Source organism: Ceratosolen solmsi, unplaced genomic scaffold, assembly GCF_000503995.2.
Source record: "Ceratosolen solmsi marchali unplaced genomic scaffold, CerSol_1.0 scaffold6, whole genome shotgun sequence".
NCBI classification, from domain to species: Eukaryota; Metazoa; Arthropoda; class Insecta; order Hymenoptera; family Agaonidae; genus Ceratosolen; species Ceratosolen solmsi.
The window spans coordinates 2,429,433-2,449,048 of NW_011948414.1; the positions used below are offsets into that span (position 1 = coordinate 2,429,433).

Sequence of the window (19,616 nt, forward strand, 5' to 3'; positions counted from 1 at the left end):
CGTCGACGCTCGCTGATGCGAGTCCAATAATGCTTATGTCGCGGCGATGCTTGCACGTGCGAACTACGCCCTGGAACGGTGATAACCTGCCTCTGCCGCTCCCTGTGTTGTACACCGATCCTTTCCCTCGGGATGATATCCTGGATGTTTCTGAAACCGAGCCAGACATCGTCGTTCTCCGTTAGCAATCGATTTATTTTATACATTGCTTGATAATTTGCAACTTCAATGTTGCCTTTTGCAATAAAATGCGAGAGCTCGAGTGAGCTATCATGAACAATGAACATAAAATTCTAGCTTTGCACGTACTTTAAGCGCATGTATAAACGAAAAGAAATACTTTGGATACCATTGGATAAATGTTTATAAATTAATTTATAAATAAATTTTTTCTACATATTCATAATATTGCGATGCGTATATTTGTTTTCGCAGTGCATTGAACCATTCTCATTAGATCAAAATGAGGCTGTTTATTGAAATTTTTATTGAAAATTGCATGTAGAAATGTTACGCAACGCTGAAAATATCAATCCAAAAATTCGAAATATCGACTGGACATAAGAATTCGATAAGCCACTTACAAATTTATAAATTTAAACTATAGAATATTTTATTTTGAAACGGACAAATTTCTTGCCCATAATCTAATATTAGCGCGTATGGAAAAATATTCAATTTGCAGTTTTACGTATTTATCGTATAAATTAACGTCCGTCCAACCGTACGTAATAATGGCTTTTTCATAATTTTCGGCCTTTTTTTTTATTACGAAAATTATTAATATTATTTTAACATTTATTATAAATTGGAGCTGAATTTTAACAATCCTTGAAATACGAGTGCACCTCTAAAACGTTATATTTATCAATAATTTGATATTTTCAGATTTCTTTTGCGTTCATTAATTAGTTAATTAAAAAAAAAAAAAAATAAATAAATAAATAAAAAATAAGTCGAGGACGATGAAAAAATCGATACTTCATTCTACTGTTTTGAATTTTCGACAGTATTATTGATATATTTTATAAATATGTATTCTAAATGTAAATCAACGTTTTAATATTTTTTAACGTCATGGATATATATTTCTGTAATACTAAAATTTTACATAAATGAGACAATTTCAGGTCATTTTATTAGTATATATTTATTTGTTTTACGCGATGGTTTACTTGACAAATAAATTTGGATATAATTCCTTTATAATAATAATATTTTGTCTTGTATCAATTATATAAAGACTCATCAATTATAAATTATTCTCCTTTAATTCGGTAATACAAACTTCGTTTTTGTTCATTTACTAAAAATTAATAATCTTTTACATTAACAGACATAACAAATACAATTTAATAAAAGAATGAGTTTTCAAATGTAACTATTTACTTGAGCTAATTATCGCGCGTGATTTATCTTCATACCTATACCTTACAACGTCGCATACAAGCGAATGAATAGAATTTTGGACAAGCATGAAAAGTGAAATTATGTATCAAAATGTGAACTGAAAAGCATGAAATCATTGGCTCCTGAAATCTGTACCAAAGCGTATTGAGAAAAGCTATGAAATGAAGTTGCCATCGAATCGTTAAATTGCAAATACCAGCTTGGGAGAAATATGTTCTTATTGAATCATAAATAACCTTAATTATTCATTGAAATTTTAATGAATATTATTATAATTAGAATAATTGTAATTGAAAAATAAATTAAATATCAGTCTTAAATTATATTCATGGTATTTATATTTAATGCATATAGAATATACATATCAAAATATTTAATTGATTATATAATTGATGTTTGCAATTTTAATGTTAATTGTTAACATATATTTATTGCTCTACGTTATGTACAAAATAATAATATGGAATAAAATAATTGTAATATTTCATATTTATATTATATATAGTTTTAATTTTTTAATGAACGGGTAATATGTTCGAATTAATACAAAAATACTTTGATCGAAATAATATTTTTTAAACTATTCACGCTAGATTTATCAATTAATTTTTTTCTCTATTGCTTTTATGCATTGTACTATTTATACTTTGTATATATATACTTTCTATTATTTGTTCTGAATATTTAAATACGAATGAACTTTACAGACTTTTAACGCAGATATTTTTTGTCAATTATCTTAAAAAAAAAAAGTGATAAAATATCTAAAAGCTTCGATTTCAATTTAAGTATGTTTTTGTATTAAGATTTCTTAACGCAAGATTTCAAAATAATATAAGACAACTTATTACACATGCTAGATCAATACTTTTTTTTAATGATAATGTATTTATGCCAAATTATTACATATGCGTAACAAGGTATGTTATAAAAATACTATATACAATTTTTTTTTCAAACACAAAAGGTATAAAACAAATTTTTCATACGAAAGATGTGACAAGTCACATTAATCGACAGAGAATTGTGTTACTATAGAGACGATGAATTAACGTCTGAAAATCAATGTTATTAAGTGTTGCATATAAAATGCAATGATTACCTAGCAAATCAAAATAGAATTTTGCACGAATAATCATTAATAGGTTTTATGATGTGAGGTGACATATTTAGTCATTTAGTTATCATTAAAATACCTTTAATTTAAAGAAAAAACCAAAAATTTACGTAATAAAAAGTTATCATCCATAATCTAAACATTTTTAAAGTTATTATTTTATAATATAATTTTTATACAATAAAAATTATGAATATGAAATTGAAACAATACATTTTATTTTGTATAAAGCATTATGTTTGATTAACATTTTCTGACATTCGTCAACTTGATAAGATACGTTTAAGTAAAAGGCGACAGGGTACCATAGAAACCTGAATTAAAATTAGCTTTCAGACATAAAAATAACTGAATTTGCCATTTTAATTTGCCGTAATTATAAGATATAATTGATGAGATTATTTCCTGTGCAAAATATTAATTAAATGAAATCTTTAGGCAAAATACTTCTATTTTACGTTGGTTAAAGCATAGTTTCATTACACTCATTTTAATAATATTTTAATTATGTTTATGACCAAATATAAATTTATGTGACTTTTTGATTTTATTTCTTATATTATTTGTTAATATATTTAATTTGTCTTTTTAAAGTTCATTAACAGATACATTAACTTAAGAATATTCTTAATAATGTACTATTTAATTTCAATTATCAAATGAGCTAGTTTTAGTTGTTAGTGATGTTCGTTGGAAAGCAATTGCTGTTTTTTAGAAATTTTTAGAAATTGCATTTGAAATTAATGTTTATATGTATTGATTGTTTAAATGCTTTTTCCTAACTTATGCCATTAATTTGATATTAAACATATATTAAATTTTTTAGAATTCAATTTTAAATGTAAAAAATAGGAAATAGAATTTAATCAAATTAATTTTGAAATTTATTCTATAAATAATTAGTTACTAATACTCTTTTCATTTTAATTGCACTTTAAATGCATTCAAACCCTGAAAGAGTAATTTATACAGTATTTCTTATTATTAGTTATTTATACAGTATTATAGAAGTAATTATTTTCCACCAAAAAAAAATATTTAAGGACATTCATTTTCTATTATTCTATTAATTATTCGAAATTATTGATTTAAAGATCTAAAAACTTGTAAAAATTGCATGTTTTTTAGTATACGTATGGTATTTAGTTAGGTTTTTTTTTTTTTTTTTTTTTTTAAAACCAAATCAATTCAATTATGTGATCGGTAAAATTAAGAAATTAGTGTGCTCATGTACAGGACAGTGTAACAGTGTAACGAATACGAAGTTTAATTGAAATTGCGTGGATTCTAGTATACGGATGTACATAAAAGCTTCATCGACGGCGTCTAATTGAAAACACGAGCCTACCATTGATAAGAACCACACGACATTTTCTTCATAGACTTTATTACATACGTATTATTGTAATATATCTATTTTAATCAATTAATTATCAATAATATTTTAAACTATTATACTATATAGCATATAATATTTTGAACATTCTAAAACTCTCATTCATATATCTTATGAAATATTATTAAAATTTATATTTTTAATTCATACAAAATTCACATTAATTAAAGATTTTAATAAATTACATTATATTAATTCAAATTTCATATTTCATAAGATTTTATTCATTTTACTCAAATGTAATGCAATGTCGAATAATTTATTAAATAAAAATATAATTTGCAAAATTTAAACAATATATTAATACACAGTACTGTATTAAGGTTAGTTAAATTAAAAACAAAGGCACCAGGAATGGCTTGTGGAAATTAATTTACTTAATTCATCAAAAATAATTAAAAAGTTCACGTTGGAATTAATTTTTCTGAAATTTTCATAATAATAAAAAAAAAAGATTAATTTTTATATGATGTAACTTATATTATACCGATACACTAAATAAATATTACAAATTTTATATTTACATTTGCATTTATATGTGCTTGAAAAATAATAGTGACTGATAAGTAATATTTAAATGTCAATCATACCTTTATATATAAACAAGATAACGGATGGTTAAACATTTTATTCGTAAATTTTACTTTTCAATGATTAAATCGATTTAATATCTGCATCGTTCGCGTACATGTTTTCCTATTAAAATACATTATATTTTTTAAATAGTACATTGAAGAAACAATGTAGTAAAGATTATTAGAATGTATAATTGCTATGTATTTATTACTTAGTGCATTGGAGTTTCATTAAATTTTCTAAATTATACCTTTTTAAAATGTTCTCTGTATATTGTTGAATTTTTTCAATTATCACATGCTTTTTAAATGTTTCGCAGTACAATAAAAATATATTATTTCTTTATTACCTATGTAATATAAACGTTGGCATATTTTATGAAAATGTAAATTTATTTATCGTTTTAATGTATAATATAAAATTCATAAATATCAACTGGCATCCCATCTAATGGCAGTTGTTTATTCAATTAAAAATTGTTATGAAGTAATATTATCTAAGGTAAATGTATATAAAAGATGCTATAAACCAAATAAGTATTTTAATAATGAATATTTAATGTATATCCAAAATCAAGTGTATTTCATTTAGGTAGAAAACATTATAATAACAAATAGTAATTAATCCTCGATTCTTATACAGGATTTAAGCTGTTAAAATTGTCCATATTCAACAATATTGTAAAACAAACGATTTATTATTATAATGTATGTGAAGCAAGCCTATTTACTAAATAATTATTGTCAATGTCAGTGATGAAAAGCAAGAAAATATCCTAATATTTAATATTAATAATCATCTGATAAAAATGGCAAGTCCATATATATATATATATATATATATATATATATATATATATTTATAAGTAGCTAAATAATGATAAATTAAAATTAAAAAGCAAAGAAAATACATATTTTTAGTGAAAAATTTAGTGAAAAAATGACAATTTTTTCGTTAAAAATTAAATTTATAAATAATTATAATATTGCGTAATTTTTTAGATTTATTTGAACTACACGAGGTGACACTTATTTTTTTAAATTTCAAACTTTTTAATACTCTTAAATTGTTTATATAGAAATTAATAGAAATTTTCGGACTATAAATTTGCAATTAGTTTTAAAGTCTAAAAGATCGTTATATCATACATATAAAACAGCTTTTCCGTGTGTAAATAGGTACCGGCATTCATTACTAAAAATATATAATAAAAATAGATGTGGACTATGCAAGTAAACTAAGTTATAATACATGATGATGCACTTTACAAATTTAATCTTTTAATGGTTTACTTCCTTATAATAAAATTATACATCTATAAATAATATTTTTTTCAGAAGATATTAACCATCACATTTATTTATTAAAAGCGTATTCGATAAATGTTATAAAGTTATTTAATACCGATAATGTTTTATAATAAAATAAAGTTTTAATATCATATTAAATTAAATTTTAAATACTAATACTTTTTTTTTTAAACATTTTTCTTCTCCGACAGAAATCTAACGATATTTATTAAGAGAAATTAAAGTAGGATGTACAAAAGGTAAATGACAAGTTATAAACATCAAATTTAATTTATCTAATGATAGACCATACAATATCATAACTTTGCAATAATTTTGAGAAAATATTTTATAAAAAAATTTTAATACAACATTCTTCACAATAATTAGGTACCTTAGATTCATTCTCTCATTACAAAAAAATTCTGATAGCACGACTGAATATTTATAATATTCGAAGCGTAAAGCCCAACCATATTCGAGTACAGTTAATTTTATTAACAATTTTTCATCCGAATTTAATGCAAAACACTAATTTTGTTGATATTAAATGGTCGGTATAACTCGATATTTTATAAGTAAATGACAATTGGTATGAAAAATTTTCACACAATCTCCAATTGACTGATCGTTAAAAGAAGTTAATTCCGTAATGGCAAAAAATCGACCTTACAGTTTTTAAAAGTATCTTTATATTCTACAGTGATCCACTTGACTACTTAATCAGTGAAACATCGTATATTGATCAACTGATATTTTTATCAAGCCACCTTGCACCTTTCGTGTTGTATCTCCTCCACACCATCACGCTCAAAGCCAAATAAAATGAATAACAAAACAAAATCTCCGTTAATCGAGAACGTCTCACTACTCTACTCCATAAATGAAATAGACTTCGCGAATCTTCGTTGGCTGCGGGTTAAAGTATGCCAGTCACCTCCTATCATCTCAGTCTCGTTTACCTGCTCGGCGTAGACGCATAAGTTGTGATTTCCGGAGGTGTCTACTCCCGACCTGATTTCGTTTCCGTTTTCCTAGACCCGTCTTGCTTGCCGGTCAAACTCCTCTGGAGTTCTCTCTCGTATGTCTTTCGAGTAAAGTGCCCTTTCCTCGCTCCTATTTACTTCCGCTTTTATAAAGGGTGCGTCGTTTCCTCCTCTCTTTACATGTACGACATACGAGGTAAACTTCCGTTCTTTTTTCTCTCTATTCCTTCAGACGACGAAGAATAAATCGGTGTTACGAACACGCGACGGGCTAAGGCTATAATAAGCGAGAGAGACTCGAGTGCTGTAGGTTCGCGACTCCCGGATTTGATCGGCCCCGAGTAGGCGTTCGCCTCTTACGTTCTCGTGCTATCTCCTTCGCTCTCGCATGCACTACCTTCATTCTCTTCTCAATCCCTCCCTCTCTTTCTCCCTAGTACTCGCTCCCGCACTGCTGCTTTTTGTATGCTATATAGTTTTGCGCGCGCAGGTCGACGGCAACGGTGACGACGATTACGACGGCGCTGACGGTAGTTGTAGCGCCGTTGCCGCGACTAGTCGCTTATTGATCTGTACTAGACATCAGCTGTATGCATGTAAGCATGAGAGAGTGAGAGAGTGAGAGAGTGAGAGAGTGAGAGAGAGAGAGAGAGAAGTAAAAAATTTGATAGAATATGATGTGTGTGTGTGTGTGCGTGCGCGCGCGCGCGCGTGCGTGTGTACTGAATTATTTATTGTAGTGACATCGTAAATATTTTTTCAAAACAACTACACTGCTAACTATGAAAGGCTTACGGAATTTAATATTATTCCCTTTATAAAAAAGATAATTAAAAAGAATCACAATTTTAAATATTGAGAATTTTTTATTAGTGTTGGACAACGATCGATACAGTTCAAAGTTATGTATATGCAGCATGTAATGAAAGCAATATTAAACCAATTTATAAAGTATTATATTTGGGTTTAAAAATTAATTCAACAAATAAAGTATAAAAAATATTTATAACTTTTTATTTAATTTTTCATCTCGAATATACTGTACTAATAATCAGAGTATTACGATTGTTCTTGAAATATGTTAATAAAAAAACAAATAAAAAATGAACAGAAGCTATACGATTTACTTTCTATTTTGGTTAATTTTTCTTAACCAAACTTTTGTAGATAAATTAATAATTAAAATTTTTTTTACCACATTATAATTTACTATGAATACACTATTAGTAATATTTTCTTTGCGTTTAATATATATTCTACTACAAGTTTCTTATAGATAAATTTACATCTGCTTTAAATATATGGTTCAAAGAATTTTCAATAAGTGCGCTAAATTTTATAACGATAAAAACAAAACAAAAAAATATTTAAACTTCTAAAGATTAATGGAATCATTTAACGAGAGTAGTTAGCAACATAGAAAAATCGCACAGAGACAACGCGCACGCACCAAGTATGCACGCACGCGCATACTTACATTAAAACGCACATGCGCGCGCGCGCGCGCACAAATTCCATTTCATTTCTTTCTTGAATAGGGTTGACTTACAAGCGATCGAACTAGATGTACTGAATATATCTTGCTGACAACAGCAACGTAGATGTACAAGAATTTTTATCACAGAAATACATATTTTTGCGTCAACACGTTACAACTTCATTATTAATATAAAACATCATTAATATTAATTAATATATATATATATATATATATATATATATTAACAAATATATTAAAAATTTATCTTGAAGAAGTCTTAATGGATTAAAGTAAAATAAGTTTTAATTTTTCAGTAAAATTATATTGTTAGTGCAATAACAAAATCATTAATAATAAGAATATCTGATTTATAGATACCATAAATGAGATTTTTTATATGATAGTATTTACGGATTTCTTACATTAACAGTTGTTAACAATTTTTTAAATAAAATTTCCATTGAAATGTTTTCAAACCGACGATTGCCAAATCTGATAAATTGTTGTTATTCGATCAAAAAAATTCTACCACACGTTTTCAATACAATTTTATTACTTTTAAATAATATCAAAAATAAAACTATTATAAGTATATAAATAATTTTTAATACAATAATTTTATTCATAATGATAGGAATGTACCACTTATTCTAGTTTCGCGAAACCAAGAAAGGAAGTCTTGCTCTATTTATTAATTGATTACGCATGACGATAAATTAAAAATTATATATAAAGTATAATTCCATCACAAAGTATCATATATAAAAACATAATTTGTTCTTTAAAAATTATACAGTATCTTTTTCACACATTTTGTTTTGGATTTTGAATAAAATATTCAAACATGTAAAATGTATAATTATCTTCAATATATATATATATATATATATATATATATATATATATATATATATATTGTTAAACTGAATAATATTTTATGTAAATCAATATCTATTTCTCATTAAATACTAACTTGTAAACGTAAAATAAGTCATATAAAATATATATGTATTTATTTTGACAAATCATGAATAATTAAAACATGCATTAAAATAATACATTGACGTCTATTATTTATCATGATAATATATTATACTATTTTAACTTATATTTTCAATTGTTTAAAACAATTATCGACACACATGTACACTCTTAAAAACAATTCTAATACTATAAATAAATAAATAAATATATATATATATATATATATATATATATATATATATATATCCATATTTTAAAAGTGCACTGAAAAACCATTTTGTAAATGTTTATAATTGTAACTTATCTTAATTACATATGAGAATTTTTAATGAATAGTTTAATTATCAAAGTAAAAGATATAATGAATTTCAATGAGTTTCAATGAATAATCATCAGATAATATTTAAATAGTCAAAATTAAGCAATTGTTAAAGAAGATAACCAAAGTGTAATAGATTATAATAAAATTTCTATAAACTAAAATTGTTAAATTATTACAGTGAGTTATTTGTTATTACTTACAAAAGCAGAAGCGAAATGAAAAAGAAAACTTAATGATAATTTATTCTTTATATTTATTGAGTTATTCGTTTTATAATATTACTTTGTGTTGCATTATAATATAATTTATGAATAACAATTAAATAAAATAAAAATATTCACATGTCCGATTCTAAATCTTTTAAAATAAAGATATAAATATTTTTTATGATTATATTTTAATTTTATTATATTTTAGCTTGTAGCTTCACGACTACCAGATTTATAAAAAATGTAATAAAAAAAAAATCAACTGTATATTAAACAAAATTATTAATTTGTCGTTATAATTACAGATTCATTAAAAATATGAATTTATTGCAATTTGAATATTATAAATTTTACTGTGTATTATTACTATTGAAACTACAAATTTTTTTATAGTGACTATAAAAAAATTATGAACTTGGAAGTTTATAATATATTTCAGAATATTTATTCAATATCAAACAATTTTATACCCGTAGTATAGTATTAACCCAAGTAGTATTATAATGTAAAATTATTTAACGGATTATTTTTAAAATGTCAGTGACAATCAGTCAATTTGTTATACACATTTACTAATAACTATTTAATGTTAATGTAATCTAAAATAATATTTTAACCCTTACTTTTCATTCACTCGGATTATAAGTTAACTTTCTAACGATGATTACTTAAAAAAATTACGTAATAAAAAAACAATACTTTTGACTAAATATTATTTGCAATTATATCAATTTATTATATTTTTAAGTGTAAAAGCTTTAAAAATTTATGAAATGTTGTATATATAAATTTCTGGATCGATAATACCGCAATAGCACATATATAACCATTTTCAGATTTCTATATCAAATGTACGAATAATGTGACAAAAGGTCGCAAAGAAAGCTGCAAATTGCCGCATTGGTAATGTAGAATGAGTAGTTATTTAATGAGTTTTTGGTGCAATTTGACGCAGGTTATTTAAGTCGTGCTATTGTTATAAAATTATCGCATTTTAGAGTCTAATTTAAGATAACCGCAAATAAAAAAACTTTGGAACCTCTTCAACGTAGTAAATATATAATGTGTAATTTTATTGCCTATGCATACTCATTTTTTATGAGTACTGATAATTAATTCCTTCCATTTAGGTAGAGAAATATTGAAATTATTATATGCACACAATGAAAGACTTTATCGCATATACGCATTTATTTTTCGTAACCAGTTTCATTTTTTTTATATTAAAGTTGTTGAGAAATTGCGATAATTTTTAAAACGAACATGATATTGTGTCATTGTATATTATCATACACCATACTTCAGAGATAATTCAGAAAATTATTTTTTATGGATGAAACATACTATTAGATTATTTGCACGCTTTTATCTGATATTGATATTTAATAGAAACAATTACTTTTATTTATTATATTTATATAAAAATATATAATCCAGCAAGTATAATAAATAACATGATACGCAAATGATATGGGTACGTAAATAAAAGAATTTTTATAAAATATTTCAAATTTTTTTATTTTCAAAAAAAATTTCGAATCACATTTAATAAAAATTAAAATTTTAGAAAATAATTCTCTTGTATACATATTAGTTTATTTAAATAACTAACAAATGGACATTTAATTCATTTATATTTAATTATCTGTTTCCCATGTAATTGATATAAAGAAGTTTTATAATAAATTACAATAATCAATTTAATTGTTAGTGAAATATCGTTAAAAATTAATAAAAATATATATTACATTAAATATTATTTGAAATGAATAGTTGAATTGTTAGAAAGTTTTTTTTTTACAATTGCTAATTCTCAAAGCACAACTTATAAAAAATATGATTGTTATTTATTACATCACCGCACACACAATTTTATTATAAATATTGAAGATTTAAAAGATTTTTTTTATTATAAAAATTTATAATAAGTGTAAATATATATATTTCTCTGATCATTAATTCATAGAAATTATCCAAGTTTTTATTACTTATTTTGGGTCTCTTTATAGCAATGATATAACGTATTTGAAAATAATTTTTTCATTTTAATTAGTTAGAGGTCATTGAAACGAACAATTTATTATGCTTTAAAATTGATATTATATTTTTTATTTTATTAAAATGTATTTTTTCCTTAATAAATATTTTATATGTAGAAATAAATGTTTAAGTACTAAAAACGAGTTCTCTATCCAATAACAGTCGAAATAATTTCTACAATACATGATAAAACATATTTTGTACTTGCAGTATGTATTATTTTTTCCATTTGCATTTATTTATTGGCAGCTACACAATCGGATTTACCATTATTAACTTTGTATTTCGTGTTTTATAGATGCATATATAGACCTATACACATTTTACATTATAATATTTATTTCTCAAATTCACTTCTGCGGGAATGAAACACTTAAATTTTACTTCACGCACGTACGTAACGAAAATAAAATAAACTAGTGCGTAGAGTGGATGTGTAATTTTATAAAAGTATGAATATGCTTAAATGTCTGAACTATAATCTTTAAATATATCTTATGTATTAATCTATTTCCTAGTTATAAAGATATAATGTATTTTGATGTGATTTCAATGGAGTACTACAATTATAAAATATGAGATGTATGTTTTAAAAACATCATGTTGATTTTTAGATACATAAAAAATGCATATATTTGTTATGGATAAAAATAAATGTAAATAAATATTAATAAAAACATTTACCATAAATTTCATGTATATCAATAACATTATTTTACTATGTGCATTATTCTGCATACACAAACTTTCAGTGATTTGAAATTTATGTATAATAAAATAAAACTTGAATACATAATTAAAATAAATTATTAAAATCAATGCAAAAATCATACTTTACATTTAGAATATGCTTAAATTAATATATAAGCAGTAAAACATTTTCTTAAACATCAGATGAAGATAATAGAAGTAAATTAAACGATGATTTTTAATAAACATTTAAATTACTAATAAAATGACATACATTAAATTAATTAACAAAGTTATAACTTTAAAACATCTATGAAAGCAATAAATTTAATATTTTTTTAACATAAACCGTTCAGTTTTATATTTTCATTTTTCTTATAAAACTTTTCATACAAAAATATAATTGAATTATTTATTATTTTACATATCATTTATAACCTTTATATCGAAAGATTGAATTATTGCACAAACTGTTTTAGATTTTTAAAATTTTTTTAATTAAAAAAATTATTTTGCTAAATATTTGTACGTTGTTAATTACATTCATATAGGAATATATTGACTATACAATTTTAATCAATACATTGTATTATTGAATTATGGTTTATTATTATTATGGTCAAATATGTAAATAAATAAAAGTAATTAATAGTTGTTTTTTGTGCGTGTATAATGTGAAGTGCAACTCACTAACATATTTGTAATAGACTAAATAAAAAAAATTTGTCAAAAAAATAACAATTCTTAAACAATATTAATATCATCTGTGATATTAGATGAAAAACTGACTTCCCTTTAACATTTCTAGCATTTTCTTTGTGAAAAACTAATAGTAAAGATTAAATTTTTGTATACATTTTATTATTATTATTGCCTAATAATAATATCTTTAATTATTATCTAAATCTTTTTAATTTCGACCGTTTCAAAACTAAATCCAACGATATTTTTATAAATAGCTATAAATACTAATACTAATGTTGATATAACATAATTTTGTATAATTCAAAAAATATGTAAGTCATAAATACACGTTGTATATGTGAAATAAATTTAGATAAACTTAAGCAATCATTTATATTGTTCATTGTTCTATTAAATAAAATATTCCTCTATTAGCTAATAAAAATTCTGCATTAAATTATATGTATCGCTAATTACATAATCGTTGAATTATATGTTACACACATAAGATTGAGTAAATAATCATTAAAATTATAAAAATGTATTATAAAAATAAAATATGTACCTCGTTGTCGGAGAAAAGTCATATAAAATGGTAGCGCCCTGCTGGACGGCCACTTGCTGGCGTGAAAATCCGACGTGTCCCTCGTGGATGCTCGTGCTTAAACAGATGGATCGCCTCTTGCGATCCGTTTGCTACTTCTCAATTCTCGCAGATTTCGCTGGGTTGATGCACTACTGGACGCAGATCTAAAATAGGATATAGTGAAATATTGTTTGGGCCGTAAATGATATACTAATTGAGTTAAAATAAGCCAAATGTATAGATTTTTTTTTATTTACTACACTAGTGTAGTACAAAAAACATTTATTAAATAGGGTTAGAATCTAATAAAGCATTTTTGTTTTATTTCTCTTATAATGCGAATAAGTATTTAGGCAATATACAATCGAATAAAATGCTATTTACTTTTATTATAGAAATGTTGTTAATTCATTAAATAGTTAATGCAACGTAATCTGTTTAACAGGAACGTGTGTAATCAATCGATATAAAAACATTTTATTCGTATACTACCAATTTACTATTGGAGCTTCACAAGTTTTAATGTTAGGCAAAAATTATACCAATATTCAAAAACGATACCAAACGTATTACTAAAATAACAAATCTTTAGTTTCTCTATATATTTCTTTTCATTAGTATTAGTACTTTTTATCTAAACATATATGCATATATATATATATATATATATATATATATATATATATATTCTTGCATCATGCATACACACACACACACACACACACACCCGCCCACCCCACACGCGCGCGTATATATATATTTAAAAAAACTAATTTCTGTTTCCTGACTCGCGCACTTCCTATCACGCAAATTCTTTCGCTGTTTACAGGTTATATCGTTCGTATATTACCTGATGTTCCTTAATGATCTGCTAAATGACAATAAATGAAAAACGGCTGTAGCGTTCAAATGCTTCTTCTTTTTTAAAGCGAATGAATTCGTGATTAACAAACGAGAAAATCCGAAACTCGTCCTCTGAGTTCCTAGCTTGTACTGAGTGCCTTTTTTCACTCTTTTGTTTGCTAAGCGCCTCGATGGAAAGTTTCCGTGCGTTCACGGAAAATATATACGTATGCACACATACGCGCGCGCGCGCCGATGAACATACATGATACGCACGCATTACATCTGTGTTACGTACGTGTATTACATGCTATGCGCATACACGTAAAAACATGCATGCATACCTCTCTCTCTCTCTCTATATATATATATATATATATATATATAGATATGCTTATCGAAATATGCGAATTACGTGATTGAGTTTGAAAACAAAAAACCTATGTATGCTGGAAAAATCCTTTTCATTTGCTCGAATCAAAGGAATTGTAATAATAGGATTGTATTATTGTACTATAAGCTAATATTAAACTAAGCAACACAGTATGCAAATGCGGCTGGCTCTATGCATGTACTTACGCGTATGCGCTGTCTCGCTCGTCTAGCATGCGATTGCCTTTGTCTTTTAAAATATCACAGCTCAAAGTATGACTGCGGGAGAGCACTCGGCGGCGTAGCTCTTTTTTTTGTAAAATAAAAGCGGAGAGAACGACATGTGTAACGTAAACTAATTTTAAGGATCGTGCATAAGCTACCGTTATGAGAATAGCTCTTGGAAATACATTATTTGCATTATTATAGGATTTTGTAATTGCGACCGATAAAATTGCATAAACTAGATTTAAATAATTATAGGCGTTATGTTTTTCTCTACGTCAAATGCGTTTGATAATACAGCTTCGGGAGTTAAGAACATAAACTGATTTTTTTATCTAATTATTTGATTCTGAATATATTAATGGCTATTTTACTAACTGTAAAATTCGAGTAATCAATATTTTTTTATTTGTAAAATTTAACTAATGTTGCCCTGTCTCAACTATTGGCGCGTGCGCAATGATCACCATTAATTCTGTATCATGTCAATACTGTACATTTGTTATTTTAAAAACAAACTTTGATATTTTAATAGGAATAATTATTAATTAAGTGGTTAATTTTTAAGATAATGACCATAGTTCTGCAATTCATAAGTATAACGTGAAATAATGAAATTTATTTTATACAATTTTTTTTAAAAATTATTTCAATAATTATTTTGACGAATAAAATTATTAAACTAGATTAAAATTGTAGTATAATATGCATTTATATTGTGTATTTGTTTTATTATTATCCAAGATTGTCGTAACTTTTGTAATATGTACGTACCACTTTTATTTAATTGCGTGGAAAATATAAATAATTTCTAACAACTTCGTTCCTTATTAATTAAATAAAAAAAATTATTATTATATTTTTTTCTCGATTGATTTAATTGCACTGATAAGTATTATCATACTACTATTGTATTGCAGTTATATCACTTATGTTCTTGAAATGCGATCGATCTATCTACTTGCGCGTTTACTCTGACTCAGTATACTTGTATTATGTATCCGTTTTATAAATATTGCTAAAATAGTACATAAATTATTATATAATTATATAATTAATTTTTGTATAATTAAATAAAAATCTATCGAAATGGTGCTACAAATTTGCAAGTAAAATTTCTATTTTAAAGTTAAATAGAAATATAATAAATATTTGTGTGTACTATTTTAATAAAGTTTTCTTCGTATTATAATTTTGGAGGTATTTAAAAGCAAATGTAAATTTTAATTCATGGTTTAGGAATGAAATGGTGAATGTTTAATATTTAATAAAAATCTTTGTCATAGTATATCGCTTGTTTATCCTCTTCAAATTAATTATCAGCATTATTTCTATCTTACGTATCTTACATCAACAAAATCAATTTTTGTTCTTTTTGTAAATTATATTATGCATTAGCTGTACTTTCTTGGTTCAATAAAAAATATATAAGGGTGTCTGAGAATGTGATATTCATTTTATAAAAGAGCAATAATAGCTAAAAATAAGGAGAGTAAAATGTGTCATTTCATATTCTAATATATACAACCGCTTTTTACGTACTGTATTTCAAAAGTTAGCTATTTTTTATGAAATATAATTTTTAGATCATGTAACTAGGTTTAAATGTCATGTTCGTAGGCAACTTCTAGCTTCTCCCATTAAAATTAAATACCTGTAAAGTATAGTATGTTTGTTTGTTTGTTTGTTTGTGTTTTTTTATTAGAAATACATAAATTAATATAACTAAATTTATATCCAACATTAAATCAACAAATTACCAAAGCTATGAGAAGTATCGCTATACAAAATAAAATTGAATCGTTAGTTTTTAAATTGTAACATTTTTATTAAAAATTTTATATGATTGTGTTTCTTTTTTGATTTCGAAAGATGTTTCCAGAATAATAGAAATCAATTACTTATAATTACTTGTAATAAATTACAAGAATTAATTAAATATATGATTATTTTTTATCTACTAATATTTTATTATAGAAATTTTGTTAGGTAATTATAAAAATAAATATTTTTTCCTATTTTTATTGATATGTGTATATGATATTAATCATTAATATATATATATATATATATATATATATATATATATATATATGTGTGTAAATATGTGTGTATGCGTGTGCGTATGTGTGTACAATTTTACATTTCATTAGGAATTAATTAATTCATTCATAAATTATCAATACTTATATTTGTATAAATATTTTTCATCAATTATTTTAATATTTTAAGTAATTTAGCAATATCAACATTATAATTCCATTCTAGTTTTTAAAAAAACTTTAATAGAAAGTAAATTATTAATATGTATACATACATTACTCTATAGACTTATTATTAGTAGTATAGATTACTCTACTAGTATAGATTACTCTATACTATACATTACTCTTAGATGATAAATTGTAAAATAAAAAACTAAATTGGTAGAACACAGCTTAACATATTTAAAAAATTTGTAAATAAATTAAGACTACATAAAAAATTCTTCGATTTTGATATATTATTTTTTGTTTTCAAAATACATTCATATTTTATAAAATTATTCATTTGCTAAAATGATATATTAATTAGTTAAAACAATTCACATATGTTTCCAAATAAAAATAAATTTTTTTTTTTAATAATTCGATAAAGAAATTAATTTAAATAATTGCATTAGAGTATTCAAATAATAGAATTAAGTGATAATTAAGTGATAATCTAATAATTTATTAAAATATTTTAAAAGTAAAATAGGCATTTCAAAATTTATAATAGAAACTTTAATATTAATGCAAATATTTTCAATAAATTTTAGGCACAAAATTATTTTTTGTACGAATTAAAATTACGTAAAATCAGATTACAATATGAATATTATAGGTAACATTCACCAAAAATGATCAAATAATAACTGGTGTGTCCACTTATGTACTTACTATTCATATTATTTATCAAAACAGACCAAAGCCATCGATATCTTATGTATAATCAAATGACGTTGGTTTTAAATTGTTCCAATTAACAATAAAACGTGGATAAAATATTTACCAATAGAGTAATTACAATTAATAATTATTTTCTCGTTTGTGCCCATTCATTCCTATGTATTATATGTAAAAAGTAAGATATACCTCTCAGTTGGAAAAAAAGTACAAAATGGTAGATTTCTGATGATCAGGCGTGACGACCCGATGTGTCGTGTATTCGCGTTAAACAAATGTAATCCGTTAGCTTTTTAAATTGCGTCTTTAGTATTTTATTAGGTGCGGATCTAAAATATGATGCAGAAAAATATTATTTGAACATGCAAAAATATGCATTTTTCCATCAAGTCTTTAAAATATATTTGTATAAACTTATATTTTTAATCTCGTAGACCATTTAACATATGTAGGGTTAGAGTACGAATAAAAGCTGCGTTTTATTTTTATGTAAAAAGAAGTATTTCAGTAATGCGTATATAATAAAATTGGTACCCACTTTATCAATGTGTAGAGATAATGTTCTTATTGCTGTGATATTGTTATATTCGTAACGTATATGAAATTTAAATGTTCAAGTACAAATATTTCCAAACGATCTTAACTTAATATTTTAACGTGCAAAATTTTTAGTGAATTTCTAGTTTACAAGTTTCATTCGTTGTCTATTTCCGACTTTCGTACACTGGTGTAGTGCTCTGAATTTAATTCATATCAGTAACATACAAAAGCAAAAATATCTAATAAAAGGGATATAATTTAATTGAATATATAATTAAATAAAATCATATTCTAAAATGCAAATTGAAAATAGCCGAAATATTTTATAATTAATTCTTCATTGTATACGGCATAACGTTTATTCTCGATACTTTTTTTTCTATACTTCCGCTCTCAAACTTGCGCCTGTTTCAATATGTTTTTTGAGTTGTTTTTCATATTTTGCATAAAAATTCCTTATCTAATAATTTTTAGGACATTTAAAAATAACAACACTTACAGAACCTCATTATTATTAAATTTCGCGTACTTACAATAAATTACATTTTTATTTTTTAAATTCTAATTTTACATTCACATTAAATTCACATCCAACAATTTCATATACAATAATATTTGTATGAAAACTATATGTGTATAATCATATATGTTGTTTAAGTGAATACGTACGATGTGAAAAATAATAGAATAGGTAAGTTTCAGATATTGCTCATTAGATTTAAGTATTTAAATAAAGTACGATCAATTAATACTCCAATATGTGCGCATGAAATTTGTAATCTTATAAAGTAGCAAGAAATGTAGTTCATTAGTATTGCACACATGTAAATGTCAATAATTTACGTAGATTAAGTAATTCGTAAAAAATTAAAATATCTATTTTTAAATAATGTAATTATTGATCTTATTAATTAATGAACTTTCGCTGTTAAATTGTTAG

General features: G+C 24.3%; 1 long non-coding RNA gene across 2 annotated transcripts; it reads right to left on the reverse strand.

The window, feature by feature from the left end:
• Positions 1 to 4: 4 nt before the first annotated feature.
• On the reverse strand, positions 5 to 18,842 carry LOC105367813 (uncharacterized). Of its 2 annotated transcripts, none has more exons than XR_913076.1 (3): positions 18,675 to 18,842; positions 13,749 to 13,933; positions 5 to 150 (listed from the first exon to the last, which is right to left on the reverse strand). It is a non-coding gene; the product is annotated as an uncharacterized LOC105367813 (long non-coding RNA). The 2 variants fall into 2 exon arrangements; XR_913075.1 differs by lacking the exon at positions 18,675 to 18,842 and adding an exon at positions 14,620 to 14,822.
• Positions 18,843 to 19,616: the final 774 nt, after the last annotated feature.